Source organism: Solanum tuberosum, unplaced genomic scaffold (assembly GCF_000226075.1).
Source record: "Solanum tuberosum cultivar DM 1-3 516 R44 unplaced genomic scaffold, SolTub_3.0 scf00211, whole genome shotgun sequence".
Classification (NCBI taxonomy): Eukaryota; Viridiplantae; Streptophyta; class Magnoliopsida; order Solanales; family Solanaceae; genus Solanum; species Solanum tuberosum.
In genome coordinates, this window is record NW_006239137.1 from 949,322 (window position 1) to 977,165 (window position 27,844).

Sequence of the window (27,844 nt, forward strand, 5' to 3'; positions counted from 1 at the left end):
AAGGGGTAACAGAGCATTGGGTTAATTGGGTTAACCGGGTTTTCCTAGAGGGGTCAGGTCATTGGGTTTAAAATAGGAAATAGTTTTTTTTTTTAAATTCGGGTAATTTGGGTCTATTTTGGGGATTCCGTCTAATGAGAGGTAATTTTGGTGAAATTAGTAACGGAGGAGATAAATTTAACTTCATTTTAGCGGCGAGAGTAAAGTCAAACAATAAACTAAAGTTGAGGGGTATTTTTGACCCTTTTCCCTTTATTATATGATTTCTCTTGCATTGCCCAAATAAGAAAAGCATTTCTGTTAAAAGTTTTCTATTGTAATCTTTTTGATGGATCGCTTTCTTTTGGAAAAAGAGATTTTGCCTTTTTCAACTCTTTTCCTCCATGTTTTAGTTGCCGAGTATGATTTGTGCGGAACACACCCAAAATGAGTATCACTTTCAGAATATAAACTGTATTTTGCTAGCTAGAAAACTATTACTTTTCCTAAATGAAATTTCAAATTTTGTTGAGTGTTGATAACTGACCTTTGACATTAAAGTATATCCTTTGAGTTTCTTCTTTTATCCTAAAATTCCATTAGTAATTGTTTTCTCGGTTTGTTTTTACTCATGTTAAGAAAAAAAATTATTACTACTCATTTTTCAAATCATTGAGATTACATATCAATTGATATGAATATTAATAATAAAATATGCAATTACTTTATTATTTCTTAAAAGTAAAAGTGAACATAGGTTATTTATTTAGAATAAGTACTTATTATTATAAGTGAAAAAGATAGTTCGATGCATAAACCGTGATAATGGGATTTGGAGAGAAACCGCACGTTCATGTAGGTGGGATATTTATAGCCTAATCTCATGCAAACATAGTTGCTTTAATAAAAGCACTAAAGCTAACTAAAGAATAACAATTTGTATTTAATTAGCTAATCAATTTTAAAAGTATTTTTTGTATAGATTAGAAAAATAATTTGTATTTGATCAAGAATTCAAAAATGTTTCTCAGATTGGTTTCTTATAATTTAGCTTCTGAATAAAAATCACTACTACTCAAAAACACATATTTATTCTTAAAAATTAGGTTAAGCACTTCGATTTATTAAAATAAGCACTTCTTACTTTAAAAATGTTGACCATATCAAAAGTCTTTGTTATATGTTGCCCATAAATAGTTATATTCCCCATAGCTGTTTTTTTTTCTCTTTTTCTCTCAATTCTTTTTGTAAAAGTTATATTTATTATTTACAATAATAATGAAAGTTCAAGAATCTAATTCCCTAAAGCCTTTCAAAGTCGGCCAACTAGAACCAAAATTAAAGAATAATTCAAATATATAGTACAAAACAAATTGGTTGTACATTAAAATTTTGACAGTTCTATCTTACTTGAATTTTTTTTGTATGTGCAATTGATTAACAAAGGGAATTGTTTGTTTGAATATGTTTACACATGTAAGTTGTTGATAACTTAGTATGATATAATTGAAACGTTTCTTAAAAGGTAAAAGTCATGTTTCTCTACTACAAAAGTTATGTATGAATCGAAGTGAAATAAGTTATAATTGTCAATCGATCGTATTATAAAATATCAAGATCAAACTTAAAAACACCGATTCATACCGAATTAAGTATGATACTGAGTGGGAAAGCAAAGTTATAATCCATTATTCCTTTTTTTTTTTTTCCTTTCAGCTTTTTGTAACAGTTATATATTGCTTACAAATTACAATAATACAAAATTACAATTCAAGAATCTAATTCCTAAAGCATTTTAAAAAATTCAAAGTCAGCCAAATAAAATAAATAAATATATAAAAAGTTATTAACACGGATAGCAGCCATTAGTGACCCAAAAAAAAAAAGTGCCTATAAATAGAGTCCCTTAGGCATTCAATTTTCATCACATCTTCTTAAGTTAATTACTAATTTTTCACTCTTGAAAAGCTAAAATATTTTGATTTTCTTGATATAATATATAGTATACGTACATTTTTAAATTATGAGTGCTTCAAATCGATCTTATGCAGCTATATTTTCTATTCTTTTGCTTTCGTGCATGCAATGCCATGCACAACTTTCCGCGACGTTCTATGATAACACTTGCCCTAATGAACTCAACACGATTCGTACTAGCATAAGACAAGCAGTTTCACGTGAACGTCGCATGGCTGATTCCCTTATTCGCCTTCATTTTCATATATGATTGTTTTGTTCAGGTTGGTTGAAAGATTATAGTTATGTTTTTCTTATGCATGGCGTTTTTGAAGTGAATTGTTGAAATGTTGTTATATTTGATTTAGGGTTGTGATGCTTCGATCTTACTGAACGAGACAACTTCAATCGTAAGTGAGAAAACTGTGTTGCCAAATCTTGGGTCTGTAAGAGGTTATGGTGTCATAGAAGATGCAAAAGCAGAAATAGAAAAGATTTGTCCCGGGGTGGTTTCATGTGCTGACATACTTGCTGTTGCAGCTCGAGATGCATCAGCTGCTGTAAGTTAATTCACATGTCAACATTTTTTGGACAGAACAAGATATTAGATATGTATAATTATAAAAATAATAATAATATCGATCAGGTGGGAGGTCCGTCATGGACAGTAAAACTTGGAAGGAGAGATTCAACGACAACAAGTAAGACAGTTGCAGAAACAGATCTTCCGAATCCTTTTGACCCTCTCGATACACTTATTTCTGGCTTCGCAAACAAAGGACTTAACACAAGAGACATGGTCGCATTGTCAGGTAATTCAATCAATAAACATTTATTATGGTTATCATAAATTCAAAATTCAAACTAATAATACTTTCACTTTCATCTCGATCTAGGGCCTCACTCAATAGGCCAAGCACAGTGTTTTCTATTCCGTGATCGTATTTATGACAATGGAACAAACATTGATACTGGTTTTGCTAGCACTAGAAGACGTGCATGCCCTCAAGAAGGAGAGAATGGAAATCTTGCACCTCTTGATCTTGTTACACCAAATCAATTAGATAATAATTATTTCAAAAACCTCATCGATGAAAAAGGTCTTCTTCAATCGGATCAACTTCTTTTTAATGGAGGATCTACAGACAACATTGTTACTGAATATAGTAATAGCCCTAGAGCTTTTTCATCTGACTTTACTGCTGCTATGATTAAAATGGGAGATATTACTCCTCTAACTGGTAAAAATGGAATCATAAGAAGTGTTTGTGCGAGTGTCAACTAGCTAGTTCTTCTAATATGTATGTATAATTATTATTTCTCTTAATATCTATTTTAAGAATTAATATGTTGGATTAAATACAATTGTATGTTTGATGTATTCAAGTGTAATATCGTTTAGTTTTCTTTGTTATGTAAGAAGCAGGGGCGGACCCACATGCACCCGTGAGGATGCACGTACACCCGGTAACTTTAATTATTTTTTTTGTATATATATGTATAGATAGTTGATAAACGATTATATATTTAATTGTGCACCCTTATAACTAAAAGTCACTTGAGTGAATTGGTTGAAGTCGCTCACTTGCAGCGCAACCACGCGAGTTCGATTCCCCAATTCTAAACAAAATATAAGACTGCTAGAAAATCTACAACTTGCACAACTCTAAAAAAAAATATAACACTGCTAGAAAATCTACAACCTACAAGTATTCTTCACTACATAATTAAAGTCCTACTCCTATTTTCTCTGCATAAATTAATAAGTTCTTCTTTTTAATCGTTTTTTTTCGTAAGAATTTGTTGTTGATTCTTGTGATTTGAGATGAATAGACTTATGTAAAGAGAAATGTGGTGATTTTTTCACGAAAACTAATTTTAAGACTTGGAATCATAGTTTGGAACGATTCAACTTACATGTTGGGGAAGTAAATAGCGTCCACAATAGGTGTTTCAACAAGATGTTAGATTTTGAGAATCAATTTCAATCCATTCAAGTTATTTTTAACAAGCAATTTGAGAAAACAAGAAGTGAGCATCAAATTCGTTTAGAGGCTTCTACTAATGTGGCAAGGTTCCTCTTGGAATTTGGATTGTTTTTTCGAGGTCATGATGAAAATGAGTCTTCAAAAAATAAAGGTCTTTTTCTTTACGTTTTTTGATTGGCTTGGAAAAATGCTTCCGGATGTAAATAATGTTATTTTAAAACATGCTCCAAAAAATGCTATGATAATGACTTCTCCAAAAAATGTTAACGTTACCCTTATGTCACTCCTAGCCTTACCCTTGAGTCACTCTTAGTAGTGCCCCTTATATTCCAATCCTGGATTCGCCTCTTATAAGAAGTACTTTTTCTTATGCAAATAAAAAGTTCTCGTGTCATGTTTGGTGCAATAATGCTTCATTTACTTCTTTTGTCTTAACCTTTACCTTTCATAAGCATCTATACTTATAAATCTGTATGCTTATTTCACTTGAATGATAGAGTAATCTAAGCCTTGAACAGCAACATATCCTGCTAAAAATAAATGGTCCTTAATACTATCTTCGTCCACTTTTAATTGTCATAGTTTTCTTTTTTAGAATCAAACGGTAATAACTTTGACTAACATTTTACGTTGTATTTTTCATCATATTGATCTGCAAAATAATTGAAATTTATAGTATTTTTCGTATAGTTTTTGAATATATAAATTTTTTGTTTAAAATATCAAATTAATGTAATCTAGTGCGATCCATAATCTTGAATTTTCTCTATCAAAGTGATGCCTTGAATAAAGGCGTGATGAAATATTATTAATGAAGTGAAAAGCGGTGATAAAGAATGATAAATTAACGGTATATTTGGATCAGGTACCACGAGCCGGCACGATATTATTGGATCGGGTGTCACGTTTGTAACACCCCGTATTACGCATAAGTTAGTTTGATTCATATGATACTTGACATAGACTTATCGTATAGGTGAGGGACCATGTTTCTTATATGATTAGTGTTGGTTTAAACTAGCTTGGAAGGTGATGTGATGCCTTGCACGTTTCAGCATGTGTACTGTAACACCTCGTATTCTACGTGTACTAGTTCTATTTATATGACGCTTATAAATTGCCTTGTGGTATAGTTATGGACTCGGTTTCAATAGAAGATGTTTAAGGTGAACTGTCCGTTGATTTTCAATGCGATCCGATTAAGTTGACGTCGATGGAAGTATTTAAACTTGAGATCATAAGGTGGTGTTTGAGTCTAAAGTTTAAAGTGACTTAGTGTATATAAGGTTTAAGTTAAGTTAAAGGTATTAAGGTCTAGAAATGGAATAAAATATTGAGGTTCTTGCCTGACTTAACTATGCTAGTAGGTGACAAGTAGGTTCATCACCTACTTTGACTTATTGACCAGCCCAAAGGGCCAAGTAGGTGCATCACCTACTAAGACTCTTTTGACCATGCTATTGGGCCAAGTACACTACTACCTACTTGCATTAATCTGGCCCAAGTAGGTATTGCAATTAGCTATTGGAAGGTATAAGTTAAGACAAGTTGAGGAGGACAACCTTTACCTTGAAGAATCCAAGTCTTAGCAAGTGGTAGTTCTTTCCAACAAAGGTAAGCTACTTCAATTTTCTCCCTCTTGTGCTTGAGTCAATTAGGACATTTAGTATGTGTTAGTGAGTTGGAAATTATTTATATTACATAGTGTAATATTGTGGAGGATGTTCTGGTGGTTAGTGCATGTTGGGACAACCATGGAGGGGAGTCCCCTTTAAATTCAATTATGAGCTTGTTTGGGCATTTTAAAAGTAATGTTAGCTCGTCAAGTGTTGGTGATCAGAAACCGTGATTAATATTGCTTCTGTTACATTATTATGTTTAACGACTGTTTTATGTATGTTATGATAAGGGATGTGACTGGAAGTATGGAGAACTTATGGAGACGTCAAAGGAATTAAATATTGCAGGGAGTTTTGAGGAGGACCTGATACAAAAGTTGTATAGCATATAGACGCGACTAAAGGAAAAGGGAAGGAAAGAAAACATTGACTAGATAAATTACATGCTTATTGCTTGGTTACTATTTCGGTGAGATTAAGTAGCTCAAATTGGTCGATTAGCTACTAATACTAGTCTTACAGTTTATTTTATTTTAGATTAGTAATTTGAAGAGAAGGAGCTTAAGTCATACTTTTTAAATTGTATAGCAAGGTATGTAAGTATATTCGATTCCATATTCCTTGGCATGAAATCTAATACTTGCGATTAATATCAATGAAGTGAACTTCCTAAGTTCTATACCTAATAAAGGAAACATAGTGGCAACGTATGATCTATAATATGGATAACGATATTTCCCCCTCTCCTTAGCGTGTCAAATTACTTTATTATATGCCCATTTCTCTACATTTGTGTAATTATCCTCCTCATATGTGCTAGTATATAAATGGTATTTGCAAAAGCAAGCTTGGTGAATTCTCTTGTTAGTCAATTGAAGTCAATTGTGTCACTTAAACTAACACGTAATGCATTGATGTTACATAGCTTCTTATGTCATTGTTACTGCCATGAAGTTATTATTTTCATGTCTTCTACTACTGGTCTGTAGTTTCAAATATCACAAAATGATTATGACCACCAAAACAACAATCTCAAAGATTAAAGAATCCAAGCGAAGCAATTTGTATAATTATGGGTGGCAGCCATGGGCAAAGGCCTAGTATGGATCGATCCCAATTGGTATAGAAGGGTGGCATCTCATGGATGAAAGCCTAGCATGGACCGATCTCAATTGGTATAGAAGGGTGGCAGCTCAGGGGCGAAAGCCTAGCATGGGTCTATCCCAAATTCTGTAATTATGAGGACAACATCTCGGGGGTTAAAATGTATAGCATGTGCCATCCCCTTCTACCACTGATCAGCTAGTCATTTGTATTACATGCCCTACAAAGATTATAAAGTACATAAAAGTAAAGAAAATAATGTAACATATATGCTCCCACAAGAGTAACAAAGGTGGTCTCTATTCTGATCTATGCACTTATATATGGATACTTGATTTCATTTGAGCCTTGTTTTATATATATTATTGCCTTACATATTTAGTACATTTTTTCGTACTGACGTCCCTTATGGGGATGCTGCATTTCATTCTGCAGGCACATATACTCTAACTAGTAGACCTCTTTAGTAGGAGCACAGGTACTCAGTTGCTATTGGTGAAGCTTCAGGTTGATTTGGGGCTTACCGAGTCATTGGCACCTATTTTGTTACTGTACGTTAAGGGTAAGGCGGGGTCTTGTCCCTCCCTTAACTAAGATTTTCTATTTAAAGGCTTTGCAGACTAATGTATATAGTTCAATTGTGTCTTGTCTCTTAACAAGTTGTGGCCTCAACGACCAAGTCTTGTATATAAGTTTTTGGTTTACTATGTTGGTTCGTATCGTGGCATCCTATGTGAACTTGTCACAACTTTAAGATTGTCTTAGTTATATGCATAGTAAGCACAGGTTACATGTTGGTTCTCTCAGGCCTTTAGGGCATTAGGTGTCTGTCCATCTTAATGGGATTTGAGGCATGACAACGTTCCGACACGATATATTTAGATTTGGTGTCACGAGCCGGCACAATATTATTGGATCGGGTGTCACGTTCCGACACGATAAAATTAAAGGAAAACATGTTAAACAACTTAATGTACTCAAACTTAAAGAACCCAATTCCCAAAAGAGCTTGGTGTGGAGGCATGAGTCCTCATGTTTAATGAATTGAAAAGTGGTGATAATAAATGATAAATTAACGATATTATTGGATCGGGTGTCACGTTCCGACACGATAAAATTAAAGGAAAACATGTTAAACAACTTAATGTACTCAAACTTAAAGAACCCAATTCCCAAAAGAGCTTGGTGTGGAGGCATGAGTCCTCATGTGTGTTCTTGATATTGTTGACTAATTACATACTTACTTTGGCGTTGTTATCACTTGTTCATGTTGGTTGTTGCTTTCCACCTCCTAACTACCATGGTTAATTTTAACTATTATTTACTGCATATTAGTTTCTATTTTGAGTTGGCCAATGATACCTACTCAATACATGTTGTCTTGTACTGACCCCTACTTGTGTTTTCTTCATTTCTTTTTGTGGAGTGCAGCGAGTGTACCATCGACTTCGACTCGCCCTCAGTTCTAGCCAGTCTCCAGTACATCAGATTTCAGGGTGAGCTTTTCCTTTTAGCTCGTGTTGGATCCTCTCGGTCATGGCATGATGTCCTTAGATTTCTGAGTCCTCATGTGTGTTCTTGATATTGTTGACTAATTACATACTTACTTTGGCGTTGTTATCACTTGTTCATGTTGGTTGTTGCTTTCCACCTCCTAACTACCATGGTTAATTTTAACTATTATTTACTGCATATTAGTTTCTATTTTGAGTTGGCCAATGATACCTACTCAATACATGTTGTCTTGTACTGACCCCTACTTGTGTTTTCTTCATTTTCTTTTTGTGGAGTGCAGCGAGTGTACCATCGACTTCGACTCGCCCTCAGTTCTAGCCAGTCTCCAGTACATCAGATTTCAGGGTGAGCTTTTCCTTTTAGCTCGTGTTGGATCCTCTCGGTCATGGCATGATGTCCTTAGATTTCGGACATAGACTATTCTACTTATTTATTTTGATTTCTTTAATACTCTTAGACTTGGTATTTTGAGAATATATGTTCTTGATGTGATGACTTTCAGGTTTTGGGGATAGAATAATATGTACTAGACATTAGAGGTTTATTTTATTAGTTACTTTAATAAGTTTGAGATTACGCATATGGTTGTTATCCGTAGTTGAACAATTGATATAAGTTGGGGTTAGATTCATTGGTTCGCCCACCTAGGAGGTTAAGTGTGGGTGCCACTCATGACTCATTTTGGGTCCTGACAGTATTATCAATGAAAATTTAAAAATCGATATTGAAAATTTGATGAACAAGGGGGATGAGTGCCCTATCGTTTATTTTTTAATTTGTAACTGATGAAAAATTTAAGTGATATGTTCCTTTTTAAAAAATATTCTCTCACTAAATTTCTCCTTTATGTTATTTAATAATTGTATTCCTTCATTTAAAACAAATAAAAAAACATATATTAGATACATAACAAACTAAAATATTGACATTTTGAAAATTTTTGAGAGTTGAAATGTTGTTGTATTAATCATATCTCAAAAATATTGTAAAGTTTTGCAAAAATGAAATGTCACAACCCTTCAGAAAAGTCACATCCCATCAGAAAAGTCACAATCCTTCAATGTGAAAAGGTGTCCGGTTTTAATATATTTTATAATATAAATAAATATAGTTTGAAATATTTTGTAGGATTTAGACTAAGACTTTTGATATTATTACTTATTCAGCATATTTGAGATAATCAATAAATCAAACGAATGGTTCATAAAAAGTTGCTTCAAAAATATAGTATGAATAGTTAAAGTAAACATATTTAGTTATTTTGTTTGAAATCTCTTCTCTCTCTCTCTATATATATATAATCTTACTTAGACAAGGCTTTCATCCTGAACAAAAAAATGTCACTCTTAGTCTCCATACAAAATATATGATAAAGCAAATTATCAACTTTTTAGTGACACTTACTTGGGAGAAAATACACTCCAAACAAATAAATGGTTTCTCATTAATAGCAACACAATTGTGTAAGCTATCAAGAGAATGGAATTCAAACCCAACGGAACAAAACAAGGAAAACCAAGTGTCCTCTTGAGCAGCGATCCAATATAGCCTTTCTCGAAAATTATGAAACTACTAGCGTCTTTCACAGAATTGTACATCACCGTTCTAAGGAGGTACAACATTGGTGAAGCAGAAAGTATAGTTGAGCGGTTCAAGACACCCTGACAATCAATCAATGGGGAGCATCCTAATGAGAAATTAGCATGAAACACAATATTAAACACAAAAACCTTACAATAAAAGCCCCAGCAACATCGATTGTAGCTAGGGTGTTGGTGTTACCAATACCAAAATGGCCTGCCATTCCCATGTAGTAAAGTGCAGCAACCTGACACGGGAAAAGGAGAAAAACAAGACTTGCGAAACTAGTATTAGGCAGGCAGTCCTTAAAGTCGTATTTGGATGAATATTGAAAAGATTTGACTGACCTCAACCTACTGCCTGCGATGCTGGTTGGAACCAGAAGAATACCAAATGCTAGCAGGAAGAGAAATAGTACAGGCATTGAGTTTACGGGCTGCTGCAACAATAGTTGTAAAAGCGACCAATAATATATGTAACTCAAGCCAATCGAATCCCTAAAACATAAACCCCAAGCCTTTCTTTGGACTTCAGGAACAGAGAGCGTATGATTTTGGAAAGTAAACACCATGGCACAAGAACAACAATAGTCGTTGAACAGAAACCTAGGACAACATAAACTATCTGAGCCATTAAAGTAGCATCATAACTACCTGGATCCACATGCTTATTACAACAATAACAATTATCACAAGAATAAAAATCTCATCCAAATGCCACCAGCTCAGGTGATTATTGGCACTAGAAAACTGCAGAGAAAACTTGCTTTCCTAGAAGAAACACAAGGCTCATCAGCATCAAACATGAAACGAGCATAGCAGCTACTCCAAATATAAGTCGTCCAACAGGTTTCTGAGAAATATTAAATAAAATTTATAAGAAAAATGTATAAAAATCATGGAATGCTCTGCTCTATTACTTTCTGGAAATGCAAAATAAAACTTTTATAAGGTTAAACTCACGTCAGTTGCTCTATGAGATTAGCCACTCACTTGCAATTCTTAAGAAATTATAATATGCTGCCACAAGAGTATTGTAACAATTGTCCTCACGAGCAGATCTACACGGAAAACAACACAAGAAGTAGCAGTTTCCCCAAATAAAAGTTCTGAGGAAAAATATGTCAAATTGGCTATTACAAACCATCAACCACCTTTTCTCTTCCCCAAATTTCCAAGATCTGTGAAGATCTGCAGCCTTCATATACAAACAGCAAAAGGTCTCTTCCAGACTACTGTAACCTCTTGTCCTCTCAGATCATCATCCCTGAAGTCGTTGCATAAGAAGTTTTCACATACTAAACCAGGTAGATGCACTTCAAGGTGCCTAAGCAATTGCCAGGAATTCAACTCCAATAACTTGAGTTGTTGACCAACTGAAATACTTGAAGAAAATGAAAGAGGAGTATGACCAACTTTATAATGCATATATAGTTCAAAAAAGACGAAATACATGATTTTGACAAGATGGTCACAAAAAATGACAAGGCTGAAAATAATGTATCAAGATTACTCTATATGCTGCTATTTCTTTTCTCCATTTCATAGAAAGTATAGTTGAGTGGTTAAACACACCTTGGTAATCAAATCAACGGAGAGCATCAGATTCAATATGAAGCTGACGAGAAATTAGCATGAAACACAATATTAAATATTTTTGCACAAGAAACTTACAATAAAAACCCCAGCAACATCGATTGTAGCTAGGGTGTTGGTGTTACCAAGACCAAAATGGCCTGCCATTCCCATGTAGTAAAGTGCAGCAACCTGACACGGAAAAAGGAGAAAAACAAAACTTGTGAAACTAGTATTAGGCAGTCCTTAAAGACAAAGACGTCCTAATTTGGATGAATATTGAAAAGATTTGACTGACCTCAACCCACTGCCTGCGATGCTGGTTGGAACCAGAAGAATACCAAATGCTAGCAGGAAGAGAAATAGTACAAGCATTGAGTTTACGGGCTGCTGCAACAATAGCTATAAAAGCGACCAATAATATATTTAACTCAAGCCAATCGAATCCCTAAAACATAAACCCCAAGCCTTTCTTTGGACTTGAGGAACAGAAAGCGTACGATTTTGGAAAGTATACACCATGGCACAACACAATAGTCGTTGAACAGAAACCTAGGACAACATAAACTATCTGAGCCATAAAGTAGCATCATAACTACCTGCAACATCTTGATATTTAGTGATATAATGTAAAATCTGACACCCTGGGAACAATTGCATCAAGGAAACTATGGTCATAAAGTTCTTTTCTGACCGTCTAGACCACATAAGAGAAACTAAGCTTACATTGATTAGGATGATCACTGAAACCAGCTGGAACAACTTTATATAAGTTCTTCCCACTTGCTCTTAACCATTTTGAAAAATTAGTCCAATTAACACCACCTTTGATGCCATCCTCTCAAAAATTGAGCAAATCTGGATATAATGATTCGTCTTTAGACCAAAGGTAGTAGCACTGTTGCATTACTTTCGGAGAGATAACAAATAAAGCGAGGATGTCATGAAATGACATATGTACTGCTCTTCCTCCACCACCGAACTGGATCCCATGCTTATTACAACAATAAAAATTACCACAAGAATAAAAATCCCATCCAAATGCCACCAGCTCAGGTGATTATTGGCACTAGAAAACTGCAGAGAAAACTTGCTTTCCTAGAAGAAACACAAGGCTCAGCAGCATCAAACATGAAACGAGCATAGCAGCTACTCCAAATATAAGTCGTCTAACAGGTTTTTGAAAAATATTAAATAAAACTTATAAGAAAATTGTATAAAAATCATGGAATGCTCTGCTCTATTACTTTCTGGAAATGCAAAAGAAAACTTTTATAAGGTTAAACTCACGTCAGTTGCTCTATGAGATTAGCCACTCACGAAATTATAATATGCTGCCATAATAGTACTGTAACAATTTTCCTCACAAGCAGATCTACATGGAAAACAATACAAGAATTAGCATTTTCCCCAAATAAAAGTTTTGAGGAAACATATGTCAAATTGGCTCTTCCCCAGACTTCCAAGATCTGCAGCCTTCATATACAAACAACAAATGGTCTCTTCCAAACTGCTGCGACCTCTTGTCCTCTCAGATCCATCATCCCTCAAGTTGTCGCATAAGAAGTTTTCACATACTAAACCAGGTAGTTGCACTTCAAGGAGCCTAAGCAATTCTCGGGAATTCAACTCCAATAACTTGTTGTTGGTCAACTGAAATACTTGAAGAAAATGAAAAAGGAACATGACTCATTTTGTAATGCATATATAGTTCAAAAAAGACGAAATACATCATCTTGACAAGATGGTGGTCACAAGAAATGACAGAACTGAAATAATATATCTAGATTACTCTATATGCTGATATTTATTTCTTCGATTTCATAGAAAGAGTGTTGCCACAACATAACCAGATAGGATATTCAGTCGAGCCTGATTTATCTTGTCAGACTTGAGCGCCAAGACTAATGAGAACTCTAACCATTCCCATTAGATTGAGTCAATTCAAGGTGCTCCAATGACAAGTTGTCAGGAGTCAAAGTATAAACTCTCAATATTGAAAATGCATACTTCAGTTAGATCTATGGTGAAGCTCATTTTATTCTGAGGAATTTCACTTCCAAATGAACTAGCATTCACTATCATGAGCCATTAAGGTAAACTCTCAATCTTAGACTGAATTAAGCCCCCAAAAAAGTCCCTTCTAGTTCCATCATTAAATAAGAAGGATGGAAATCTACAAAAGTGATTTTTGTGGGAAATTGCATATAGCAGTGCCTAGTCCCTTTTCTAGTGAAAAACCAAGATAACAACCACTAATACCCGGAAACAGAAAGCATATGTATAAACTGGGATACTCTGAAACCTTAAAAAATTGTGAAAAACATAGGAGAAGCACCCCATGTAAAACTGTGATTACATCATTAACATCAAACTAGATTAAGTTGCCTTTAACTCCCATATGATTAAAAATAAGAGATTTGTGCCATCCCACTTTACCATTCAATCAATAAGCCAATAAAAATGCAGTAAGAGTATTAAATAAGCGTAGAACTAGTATGGTAAAGTGGAAACAATTTAAAGATATTGACTAGTAATTGGATGAATTACAGGTGACTTGAACAACTGTGGTCTGTGCAGGAACTTTTCTCATTTGTTGTTCTGATACACACAAAAGCAATTTGAAGAAAAATGTAGAATTCAATTCCTCAAGCCCATGCCTCACTTGTGGATGCAGAAGGCAACAGGATATCCAAACACACGCCCACATATTCTCCTACGTAGATAAACATCATCACTATGTAACACATTCTGACACTTGTTCTTTACAATTATCAAACATTATATATGGCTCAGAATCAACAACATAAACTACCAAATCAGACCTGTTAATGATTTGAAAGTTTCTACCATCAACAAGAGCTATGTTGAATCAAGGTCCACCTCAAACACCAAATTTATGAATAATTGATAAATAAATTATTAAGTTGATGATTGAACCTGTTGAAGTGTGTGACTATCTCATCTAAAATTTTAAGCTGTTAGAGAGACCACACTTTTATTATTTGATTATATTCTCAACACGCCCTATCACGTGTGGGCCTGATTTTTTTTTTCATGGGCCAAGCACGTGGAAATTCTTTTTGATTTGGGTGGCGGTGAGATTCGATCTCAGGACTTTGCCTGCTCTGATACGATCTTGGGTTTAACTCAACCTCATAAGCTAGCTTATGAAGGGAGGATTGTCCAAGTCCATATAAGTAGACCAAATTCCCATCCCTCTTTCGATGTGGGAATTCTTAACACTCCCCCGCACGCCCAGACCTCGTTAATTGGAGCGTGAACACTATAATATGGGGGCCCAACATCGGTGAACAAAGAAATTGGGATGGACCTGACTCTGTGTCACGACCCAATTCCTCGAGTCATGATGACACCTATTATAACCTACCAGTAGGTAAGCCAACCCGTAACCTGGAACAACAAGTAATGGGTCTGAGGGAAGAAACTAAACAAGAGTAGGCAAAATTTAAGATAACAATATAAACAGGCGGAAGCAAATCAAAACATATATACAAATAAAGATCCCTCTCAAAACCTGGAAGTCACTAATATAAAGCTACTAACAAAACGAGTAAAAGTCCCAAAAGTGGACCACAGAGACTGGACTGTCTCGAAAGGTAAAAGACAAGTCTATATATACAGATGGAGACTGAAATAGTATAAAACACCGTGTGCTCACCCCCGTCTCCGAATCAGACTACTCCAAACTGGATCAACGCTGGCCAATGGTGCTTGGACTTGCATCACGAAATAGATGTAGAGCGTAGCGTGAGTACCACAACAGTAGGTACCCAGTAGGCATCATTGACCGACTGAACTTAAAAAGTAAAGGCAATATGAAAAGAAGGAATAACACAAACAGAGGTCAAGAACGGAAATCTAAGTAACAATGGAATGCACACGAGTGTAGAAAGAACTAACTAAAGTAATTTATAAGCTAACTACACCTAACTGGACCCCCATAAGCCCAGAAGGTACACGCGTGCGCAAGTTAATTAAAACCCGAACGGACCCCCATAAGCCCGATGAGCAGAATAACTATAACTAAAGAAAATTGCATATGAGAACCCAAGAACGGAGAACATCGAACCAGAACCTCAACCACAATTAGTAAAATCTGATAGTACGGAGGCCGGACCTCGAACCGGATGCTCACCAAAAGTACCCAAGTAACCAATCACAGTATCAAGTAACTGAGGTCGGACCTCTAACTGGATGCTCTATATAAGTATCTGGGCGATAGAGGCCGGACCTTAAATCGGATGCTCTATATAAGTATCTAGGCGATAGAGGCCCGACCTTAAACCGGATGCTCTATAAAGGTGCCAATGTAGCTGCTGAAAGAGTCCCAATCGATCCATGCTCATAAATGTCCGTGGAATACCGTCCACACTTAGCCAATCAATGCAAGTCCTTGGAACTGAATCAAAAATCAAATTCAAATCGCGAAGTAGAACTAATGTCGCCGACGTAACTCTTGAAGCCGTAACATCAGGGAAAATAAGGATAGCTATCGTCGGAGTAAGGCCCAAACTATCCGACTCAAGTCTTCTATACCAGTCTACAGGGATCTAAGCCGATCGAGCGACGTCGGGGGTAAACTAAGGCCTATCGAATTTGAATCATGTATTTCTAAGGCAAGCCCTAGTCAAACCTAAACTAAGGCCCAACATGCTTCAGATAAACAGTAATCAAGCATTCAAGCACTCCACATAGCAACGAGGGTCAATTAGTAACACATAGCATGGTCACAGTTACCCGATAATTCCCGAAAGAGGCCGAAACATGATTTCTAAACACCTATGCATGATTCAATAACTACCAACCCAAATCCCAACTAATCAACATGCATTCACAATCTCGAGCTCAATCTAAGAGAGGGAAGCCGTAGCCTACCTGTAGGCCGATCATGCGCGCTCCAAAATCACTCCTTCGGAGTTTTTCCTTTCCGAACGGCCTCAAAATGCTACCACGCTACCAAAAATAGAGTCACAATGTTATTACGGTCGTTTATACACCAAAATCATAGTAAACGGAGACGAGTCAATTTTGGAGTCAAAACGGGAATCGTGGGACCCGCACCGAACTGTTCGAATTTGACTCCGTCAAGAGACCCTAAACAGTACCCCAAACTTGTGTTCCAAAATGAAACACAATTCGGGGCTCAAAACGCAACAAAATCCAACATGCAAGAAAAAAACACTTTAATCAACTTAAAAGAAAACATGCAGCAGTCTAAACTTGAAATTTACAAGAATCTAATAGTACCCAACACTCCTTGAACACTCCACGACGTAGCCACGATAATTCCCAACATGTGGGCCTTCGAATCGCCCAAATCCGAGCTAAAATGAGTGAGATATGACCAAAACAAGATTGCCAAAAACAAAAGCTCGAAAAAGGGTACAACAGTCAGGTTTATCGCGAAATTTACCTCGAACTACGCGCACCCGACAACTTCCGAACACTTTACAACGATGCCACCGAAAATACGAATCTCCCGCACTTCAAATTGCCTAATTCGGTTGAGAGATGAGAGAGAGATGAGGATTTTAAGGTTTTCCAAAAGTGCAGATTTTTCTGCACTTTCCCCAAAACTTAAAAACTTCGACGGGGTGCTCCGAACTCGTTCGGAACCCTGTGCACGCAAACGAGATATGCAAGCATACCAAATTTGATATTTTGGACTCATTGGCACTGTCAAAATTTTCATACGAGGTAATCTTGACAAAAAGTGGGTCCCACACCCACATGTCATTTTAAGTCAAAAACTACAAAAGGGCTCGGAAAAATATCAAAAACCTCGGAACACAAAAGAAGGGTCAATCTAGACCAAACTTGACATTCCAGAGCTAATGGAATCATCAGAATTGGATTCCGATGTCATCTTCTTGAACTTTTGATTGAAAATGATCGTTCAAGGTTCATAAGCTCCAAAACACTAAAACTCACACCATAACCAAACGAATGACCAGGTGACCGAACTGTTAGTCCCAGCAAGTCATAAATGACTTGGGGTCGCTACAGGAATGCTCTAAACGACACACAGAAGGCAAGACACAGAAATGACCAGGAGGGTCATTACACTTTGATACCATGTTGAAGTGTATGACTATCTCATCTAAAAGCTTAAGCTGTTAGAGAGAGCACACTTCTATTATTTGATTATTTTCTCAACGGAACCAATCTTAACAATGTCAAATAAGGAAACCCTCACCTACTATCAAAGATATCTTTTTAAAATAAAATGAAAACCACCGACAACATTCAATAACTATGGCAAAATGTCACTACCTATAAACTTCCTTTTAACAATTATTGTATTTCAAGTTTTATTTTGAAAGAACTTCAGAGAAAACTTATCTAGCGACACTTTTACTCAAATTTTTATTTTGAAAAGCCAATATTGCATAGTTATATATTAACTCCCATGCAGAACATGGGTGAAATACTAGCTATATTACAAGACTTTCTGCTAACTTGTCTATTTCTTTTTAAAGGATACTAATCAAAATGGAGGTACTGCTGCACCTTAACCACCTAACACCTATGTTGCTCTGACTCTTCAAATATGTCAACCGGTCGTGTTGGATTCTCCAAAAGTAGTGTATTTTTGAGGGTCAAACACCGGTGCCGTAACATTTTTGGAGAGACCGAGCAACATAGCCTAGCACAAGTAACTGTTTCTTGCAGAGAGTTGTCACATGCAAATAATAAGAAATGGCAAGTGATTCCAATTTCCACCAATGAATTGATCCATTAGAAGTTAAGCAACAATAAAATTCATAGTCACATACCTGGTTGGCTTTATTAGGAGTGATGTACTTCCAAAATTTGTAGGACCAATAAAAAGTGCCAAAGAGTCATTTTCCTCAAATGATGATCCTCCCATGATTTTCCGTTTCAGTCATTCCACGGTCACTTACTACCAACTGCAGATGTGTGCAACATATACAAGACAAGGGATTATTACAGTCAGAATATTGAAATATTTGTTTGTTGAGTAATCAAAAGATATTATCACATACTTTTTTGAGCCTCAACCATACTGGGAAAAGTAATTCAAGCAAAATATGGAGATGAGATGACTGGGGAATCTAGACTGTGACTGATTTTTTTGGAAGGCTAGAAGTTTTTACAAGAACAAGGGATGAACATGATAGATTATGGTGGAGAAGAAATAACAAAGGCACATTCAAGGTAAACTCTGCATATAAGTTACTAAATCAAGATGGACAACAACCTTCTCTTTGGCCTTGGAAGCAGATTTGGAAACCTAAAATCCCTTTCAAGGTGTCATGTTTCACTTGGCTTATGGTAAGAGAAGAAGTTTTAACACATGAAAATCTCAAGAACAGGAAGTTCTCCATGTGTTCTGGATGTTATTTATGTGAGGAAGAGGTTAAGACAGTCAATCATCTGTTTCTCCAGTGCAGAATAACGTCCCAGCTATGTAGGATTTTCACTCGGGGGTTTTGCTTGGGCTATGCCTAACATAATCACACATATTTTATACAGTTGGGGAGAAGTAGGGGTGGGAGCTGCAGATAGAGATAGATGGAGGATTGTCCCAGCATGTATTTGGTGGACTGTTTGGAAAGAAAGAAATGCTAGATGTTTTGAGAGCAAGAGTTGTGATCTTCAAAAGATCAAACTAAATTGTATCAGGCTTTTTTGCTCCTGGTGCAAGCAGAAGTATTTAGAGGACACTGAATCCATTATAGATATCCTAGGTTCATGTTAGATTCAGATACAGTTTTGTTACTTTTTTGACATGCTGTAAATATGGTTTTAGTGCAACCCATGCACTGGTTCAATGAATATACACAAATGCTACCTTCTCAAGAAAAAGATATAATCACAAACTAGAGGAGTGTGATGCCACAAACACTTGCTCCACTATTCAATAGGAATATTAGGTAATGTGTTGGCATAGTACCTATGTGGTTTGCGAGCTATTGCATAGGAGCGGGGTTTTACCTTGTGCGCACCCAAAGGGTAGCGGCTGCGGGTTTCCCTTGTCATAAAAAAAAAATTAAAAAGAAGAAATAATACTTCAAATTTGATCAAGATGTAGGTCAATATTGTTAAAGGTCATTTGGAGGTGCTTAAACCCCAAAGCTACGTGAGGCTCAAGGTGGTGCTTTGCCTCGCTTAGGCAGAAAGCATCAACATGTTAAGGAATGAGCTCAATGTGCATGGGCTACTTTGGAGAGAGCACCAATGAACAATAAACAACCAGAAAAGAGATATATCAATTGTTGTGGAAATATATGAATCTGTTACTTATTAAGAAAAGGAATTAAAAAATTCAAATAGAAGAAAACTAGTCAGAAACCCTGAAGTACAGACTTTGACTGCATTGTAGCTTCTAAATCAAAATTTTATATCAATTTTGAGCTTAATTTACAGGTTTTATTTTTACTTCTATATTTCACTTAATTGTAGTTTTTCCAATTACTTTGTCCATATGATTTTTTTGTGCCTATATTCTGTACAAATTACATTTAAATATTTTTAGAAGTAAAATAGAAAAAGAGAAGTACTCAAATGTCATAGTTAACGGCAACAATGGTTTCATCACTTGTTAGTTGTTACTACTTCATATCTATAACAGAGAAATGCTTCTAAGTCCAGAATATCACGGATAACTGCTAGCTTATTAACTAAGCTACACAACTCTTGGAGAAAGATAGAAGCACAAACCAAGAGTGTCCTTCCTTGATCATTATTGTTGGTAGGTAAAGAATTTAGATCGATCGTCTTGATCACTTCATCCATCTCTCCGAGTTTGGGGGTCATCGGAATACTGTAATAACCACCCCAAGAAAGTACAATTAATGTATTATCATCTTTTTTTATTCGAAAACTCAATGGAAACTGCAAATTAACATGGCAGCACCTATTGCGCCCACCAAGATGTCCAACATGATCCAAGCCAAGATAATGAAGAATCTGAAACAATGCAAGCTTGAGTTAAATAAAGTAGTGACGAACAAAAAAGTAACTCCACAGAAAGAAACAGATGAACCATCAACAACATGTTCATGGATCTCACAAGATGCCCCATTTACAATATAAAATTGACCAACGTAAACCATATTCAGAAGGAAAATGATTTAGACGTTTGATACAAAGGGGGAGGGGATACTTTCAGCTATTTTGAAACGAAAATCCCGAACACAATATGCAAGATAGATTTTCTGTACAAATAATTATAAATTGTACTAGAACATCCAGTGTATCTGCTAGTTCAGTAATGATTTCCACATATGTAGGAAATAATTATTCTCGAAAAAGGAAGTTGTTTAATAAGTTTACAATCGTTAGTTGGAATTTGAAACATCAACCAGGCATGCTAACAAAACTGGCAATTAGAACACAAATATAGTTCTTCAATGGAAGGATGACTTTACATGTATGACCATAGAAAATAAGACTTAAGAAATTAGGTTGTAATTTGTGTTCTCAAAGCAGCAGACTCTGGAACATCTTATATGAAGATCAATTCAATATATACCGAAGAAGGAAAATATGTTTACTTCAACATCTGATTAATGGTAAAAATAGTGTGTCAGTATTGGCAAAAGCACTATGTCCTCACTAAACCAAGTAAATGAAAACAATGTCTTAGAAGCTGAGACAAACCTAATCGACGAGGCCTTAGCACTTTGGTCAAAAGCAAAACATGTAATGAAGAGTACTTCATATGCATTGCAAATTGACACTTCATGATGACTTTAAGACTGACAAAGTGAAACGAGTTCAACGAGGTGTGCTCCAATCACTCACTTCTATCTAACTTTCTATGCCAAGACAAGCCCTTGGGAAGAGAAGTACTCTTCCTCTGCTTGGGGCAATTGATCTGGATCTTTTCCTTCCAATGCTAACCAAGACTCAGATTGCCTCGGTTCCTTGAAGGAACAACTTTTCATATAAGCTAAAACTTTATTTGCTAGAGATGGGCATTTTCTGCATCACATGTCGAAGTAAATTAACTTTGATGAATTGCACACATCAATAATAATAAGATGATGAAACCTAGACAAAAGTAAACAATTATGATGATGATGATTTGTCAGGATGAGTTGGGTTCAAGTACAATAATTACAGCTACATTATAACATAGAAAGCCAGCAGTTGCTACTCTTCTTCTGGTTGCTGCCACAGGGTATGCTCCTTTAGTTCTATCATTTTGAGCAACTATTGTTCTCTTTGTTTTCTCACAATTGATTTAACTAGTTTTTAGGAAAATGTTTTAACAAAAAAAGGAACAAACAGAAAGGGGGAAAAGATTACCAGATGACTCCAGAGTCCAGTCAGCGCGACTACGTTCATCAACCAAATGTCGAGACACATTTTGATCTACTTGGACAATGTCTTTTACCTGCGGGATGAATTCCATAAGCAGCTAAAAACTTCTACTTTTCAACACCGATTACTAGCAAAGCAAGTAAATCTTACACCTTAAGCAACATTTTGACCTTAGACCTAGATGTAGATTACACCGCCACCCCCAAAATATCCGATCCAACAAATAACTGAAAGGATGGTATTTAACTAGCATGGCTGAAGACACTTTCTATATTTTCGCAAATCAAGAGATTAAAGAGAATTAAAAATCATGGAATGCTCTGATCTATTACTTTCTGGAAATGCAAAAGAAAACTTTTATAAGGTCAAACTCACATCAGTTGCTATATGAGATAGCCACTCACTTGCAATTCTTAAGAAATTATGATATGCCACAAGAGTACTGTGACAATTGTCCTCACAAGCAGATCTACGCAAATATGAGAAGAAAACAACACAAGAATTAGCAGTTTCCCCAAATAAAAGTTCTGAGGAAAAATATGTCAAATTGGCTATTACAAACCATCAACCACCTTTTCTCTTCCCCAGATTTCCAAGATTTGTGAAGATCTGCAGCCTTCATATACAAACAGCAAAAGGTCTCTTCCAGACTACTGTAACCTCTTGTCCTCTCAGATCCATCATCCCTGAAGTCGTTGCATAAAAATTTTTAACATACTAAACCAGGTAGATGCACTTCAAGGTGCCTAAGCAATTGCCAGGAATTCAACTCCAATAACCTGAGTTGTTGATCAACTGAAATACTTGAAGAAAATGAAAGAGGAACATGACCAACTTTATAATGCATATATAGTTCAAAAAAGACGAAATACATGATTCTGACGAGATGGTCACAAGAAATGTCGAGATACATTTTGATCTACTTGGACAGTGTCTTTAACCTTTTTTTTTTTGGACAGTGTCTTTAACCTGCGAGATGAATTCCATAAGCTGCTAAGAACTTCAACTTTTCAACACCAATTTCAAGCAAAGCAATTAAGTCTTACACCTTAAGCAACATTCTGACATTAGACCTAGATGTAGATTACACCTCCACCCCCAAGATATCTGATCCAACAAATAACTGAAAAAATGGTATTTCACTAGCATGGCTGAAGACACTTTCTATTTTTCGCAAATCAAGACATTAAAGAGAACAAATGAACAAACTACACCAGCAGAGAGGAGAAAATAGCCACACCACCACAGGAGCAATAGGAGAGAAAAAAGAATTATTGAATAAGAATGCTTCACCTTCCTGGTATTAAAACAGACTTACAAAGAAACTGCTAACTCCATCATGCCTAGAAAACATTCCAGGAAACAACTTGAGCCATGTGTCATCACCATGCATCACAAGTTTCCAACCAACTTTTAATAATTGAACTGTGACAGGAAGAGAAATCACGGGTCATATCAAGGCATCAATTGACAAGCTATTAACTAGAAGGGACTTTCTGTTTATCATATATAACTTTAAGAACATTTTCCAACTAACTAATTATGTTGTCATCCAGCAAAGTTTACGTGTTGAAATTGAAGGCAACATCCAAAAATCCCCTAACTGCACCAGAAACCATTGCCTGCAAGAACACAACTATTGAGAAGCATACTTCTCAAAAAATAAAAATTCTCCAAAATCCATTTGATTACCTTCAAGTGAGGCATTGTGACAGTAGGAGGTGCAGCCTTTGCATGATACCCAACTGCTCTTCCTTTAGTCAATAATGATTGAGTATATGGCATAGCTTCCTTGAAAGACTTTGGTGGAGGTTCACCGTCTTTCCCAAGCACGAATTTAGCTGGAAGACCATCAATAACCTAAACAAATAGATTTTATCAGCAAAAAAGGAAATCATGTTTCCATCCAGGTATAGCCCTAGGATTCACAAGTAAAACATTCTCAAGAAAGATTTAACTAACAAAACCATTCACCATGAGTATCAATCGGTCAAATAAAGGAGGTACCAAAGACAATACCTGCAGTTTTACCAAATTAAACACCATAACTTTTGAAGGGAAATAGAGCACATTAGCATATACAATATTGCAAAAGCAATATAAAAACTGTATTAACATGTCATGGTAAAAACAACATGACATTTTATTGGAACAGACTATAGAAATCTCATTAAGTTTCAAACTTCCAAGAAACTAAGCAAATTCTGTAACATGTCAAACTATATTCATAATTATATACAATGATATCAGTTATATAAATGGGATAACATAATATCTAAAGCTGACACAACAAGAATAAAATATATTTACTACAAGTATGATCTTCTTAGCCTAAAAGAAACAAATCCCCCACCTCCAAAAAAGAAAAAATACACCAACCTGGTACAACAAACAAATTCTACAAAATATGATCTTATCAACACCAAAAAGAACACCCCCACCACCCACCACCCACCACCCCAAAAAAAGACACCAACCTGGTACAAAGCTTTGAGTTGTTTATCTGATAAATTGGTGGTCTACTGAAACTCAGCTGAATCTGCTCCAGGCGGTTAAAAACTCTCCACCCCACTGAAGAAATTAAGCAAAAACAGAACAAAAAAGGGAAAGCTTATGTGTTTGAAGAAAAATCAACCAAGAAGCATTTGACAATATCTTTTGTTTGGAGATTATAATTGATATTGGTATGAGTTGCACTTAGAAAGAACCACACGGTGACATTATCGGAATTGCCCCACTATTATTGTTCGTTGCAGAATAGTTACCAATATATATCCTTCGTCCATCTAGTATATTATATGTATATTAGTATAAAATATACACTACTGACATATTTTGTAAATTAGATGGCTCAATGGTTTTGTGATGTAGTTGTCTACACTTCAAATATATCACAACTTTTTTCTTCTTCAAATTTTTGGACATAAGTTGCCTTTAGGGCAAAGAAATCACAAAGCTCCACTGTCACGACCCAGGGGTACCCCCTAGATGTAACATGGCATATAGAATCCTGAAGGTGTCCATACAAGTCACTTAGCATATCATAACATAAGCAATAGAACAATAAGAGTAAAAAACGCAATTTCAAGTCTAAAATTTTACATAAAGAAAAGCGGAAGTCTAAACTCTAAGTCTCAACATAGTCATCTATTACAATATTCGAAATGAGTAAAGGGGCATATCCCATACAACATTGTTCCAAAAGGAAAATACAAGAAATGAAACTTCAACATGAAACATCCGAACCATGAGGACTCACCAACAAGCTAGGAGAATAAGCAAATCCAAGCTTTAGCCACTACGGTGATCACCTTGAGAACCGAACCCTACACTCGTGGATTATGTAGGAAAAGTAGGTGTTAGTACAAAAATGCACGAAGTATGATAGCCATGCATAGAAACATTGAAAACACGCTAAAAGGGACATTTCATTTGAAAGTATGCAATTTACCAAGTTTAAACATCATCATAAAGATAGTGGAAAAGCATAAGTCATAAACATAGTCAACATAGTCATAATCATCATTTAAAGCCTTGAGATCTCATATAAAAGCTTCTTGAGTAACCACAATTCATAATTTATATTCTTGTTCATCTTGTTGTGGGAATAAGCCTTAACCGACATGAGACCATGTGAGCTATACATGATCCCCGGTGTTACCCATACCAATAGGGTTACCCTACTTGCCTAAGGTAGAACCATACACTTAGCTTAGGTGGATCCACTAGCTAAATACCTATGGGGGCACATAGTTTATGGGATAAGGAGATTGCTACTAAAAATCCGGACTCAACTAGCGTAGAAGGTTTCCATCTCATGAGACATACTTTGGGAACCTGGACTCAACTAGCGTAAAAGGAACCCATTGGAAATCGGACTCAACTAGCGTAAAAGCTTCCATCTTATATACTATATCCACTCGGTGCTAAGCATTAATTCCCACGGAGTTCATATTAAGTCTTGACTTAAATTCATATTCATGGAAGAATGTATTGACACTCAATCCAACACCATTCATAGGATAGCTCTTAGATCATGTGTGAGAATAGCATTTCACCGTCCATGTCTACATATACATATCTTAGATTCAAGTAGGCGAGAATAGCCTTTCAACCTTAGAATCTTCATTATGTGAGTAAACCTTTCACATCATATCATATTCATGCATAGGTGTGTAAGTGAGAATATCCTTTCAACAACACAACAACAAGATCATAATCATAATCACTTTACTCTCAAAGTGTTCTTAAATCATATACATAAATCTCATAATCATGCATAATTCTCATACCTTGCCCTTCAAGGATCAAAGATCATATTCAATCAACACTTCTAGAATTCACTATACTAGACATGGATATAATCATAATTCAAGTAACTCAATCACTACTTGCATAATTTCATAACATTCTCCTTTCATCAACCAAGACCCACATCACAAGATCATAATTGGGGAAATATGGGGATTGCATGGATTCTTGGGGAATTCAACATAAAACCATAAGAAATCATCAATTTATACATAATATAACATAATTCAATCATTATAAATGATTTTGAAAGGAATCCGTGACTTTGGAATCAAACCCTAACTTTTGGGGATTTCTAGCTCCAACTTCCTCCTTCTTCTTCCTTGAGTTCTAGAGAGAGAATATTTGGAGAGGGTGATGTTTTGGGAATTGATTTGAGTTTTAGGAATAATGAGTTGGATGACTTAATTTAAGAGTCTAAAATCCTTATATAGGTGGTCTAAATTAGGCTAAAACGACACCACTTAATATTAATTAAAACCGGAAAGACCCAAAATACCCCTAGACTTAACCACCAAAACTCCCCCTAAAATACTCCAGGCCTGAACCACGGACCCCTGACCTATGACCGTGGATGGACCCACGGCCCGTCCTGGTTGGGCGTGGTTTATGGTCAGAGAATTTGGCCCCATCCACGAGACCCCCACCACGATATGTGGGTCCTGCCGTGGTTACTGTTTTGGGAAATTTCCTAGGGTCCTCCTCAAGGGCCCATAGTTGGTCCTTGAGGGGTGGTACCTTAATGTTGTAACACGAAACCCTTTATTTTGAGTACGGGGAGTTGCATCTATGCCTCTAACCCTTACGTCAAGCTCTCGTTTAGCCTATAAATTTCCGGGGTGTTACATCCACTACTAGAAAGAGAACTTTGTGATGCTTAATACCCCCCACATAAACAACTCAATAATTTCATTTGTGTTTATCAAAAATAGTATCCTAACAGTTAATTTAAAAGCCAAAGACTAGGGAGTGGGAATCAATTATAACAATCAATACTAATAAGGAACTACAAGTCATGGGCACAATCCCTAACCTATAAGCTGATCAAGGTGAAGTTATTTTTTATATGGATCAGTGTCATGCAAATACCACTATACAATAGTGTTATTATCAAGATTATCAATTACTTCAAATTATAAAGATCCATCAATGACCTATAAATGATGAACAGGACCAAAGTAAAGTTAGCTATCAAGTACAAAAGTACAAGTGCATCCAAAAAATTAGTAGTTTGTTGGAAGTGTGAGAATCATAAGAGATTAAAAGGAGAGTAGGTGTTTGATTTACCTCTTCTTTAGGCCGGCAACAAAAAATAATTTTATCATTAGTAACCCAATGCATACCAGCATGGATTTGAAAAGTTTCAATCGAACCAAGAGTGAGATTTGATACTTTGACGGTCATCCAATATGTAGAGATCACTTCACAACAATTCACTTTCTCAATCTTCATGACCTTGTACTTGAAAACCTACAAGTATAGTCACAATTAGTTGAAAATAAAGAAAGGATAATATAGGACTAATTACAAAAAGTAAATAGAGATGCATATATACATTGTACTCTTTCTCGTTATAATCGTTGATAGAATGATTAGCTAATTCCTGTTGGATTTTAAAAAGTGTGAATGAAAAATGAAGAGTTGCGACTTTTATGAAGAGTTGTGACTTTGATAAAAAGTTGCGACTTTTATGAAGAGTTGTGACTTTTATGAAAAGTTGCGACTTTTATGAAAAAGTTGTGACTTTTATGAAAAGTTGTGACTTTTATGAAAGGTGGTGACCTTTTCGAAAGATTGTGACTTTTCCAAAGGTTTGTGACCTTTCCGGTAAGGCACAATAAGAACCTTTTCACACTACCCTTTGTTTTCTATAAATTGAGGAATTTCCTCTCATTTTAAA

General features: G+C 35.7%; 1 long non-coding RNA gene and 2 pseudogenes across 1 annotated transcript; 1 reads left to right on the top strand and 2 right to left on the bottom strand.

The window, feature by feature from the left end:
* The first annotated feature begins 2,002 nt into the window (after nt 1–2,002).
* Nucleotides 2,003–3,220, top strand: LOC102605887 (lignin-forming anionic peroxidase-like; annotated as a pseudogene).
* A 6,228-nt stretch (nt 3,221–9,448) lies between these two features.
* LOC102580210 (uncharacterized) lies at nt 9,449–23,703 on the bottom strand (annotated as a pseudogene).
* On the bottom strand, nt 13,659–14,239 carry LOC107062231 (uncharacterized). Its single transcript, XR_001474502.1, has 2 exons — nt 14,142–14,239; nt 13,659–14,032 (listed from the first exon to the last, which is right to left on the bottom strand). It is a non-coding gene; the product is annotated as an uncharacterized lncRNA (long non-coding RNA).
* Nucleotides 23,704–27,844: the final 4,141 nt, after the last annotated feature.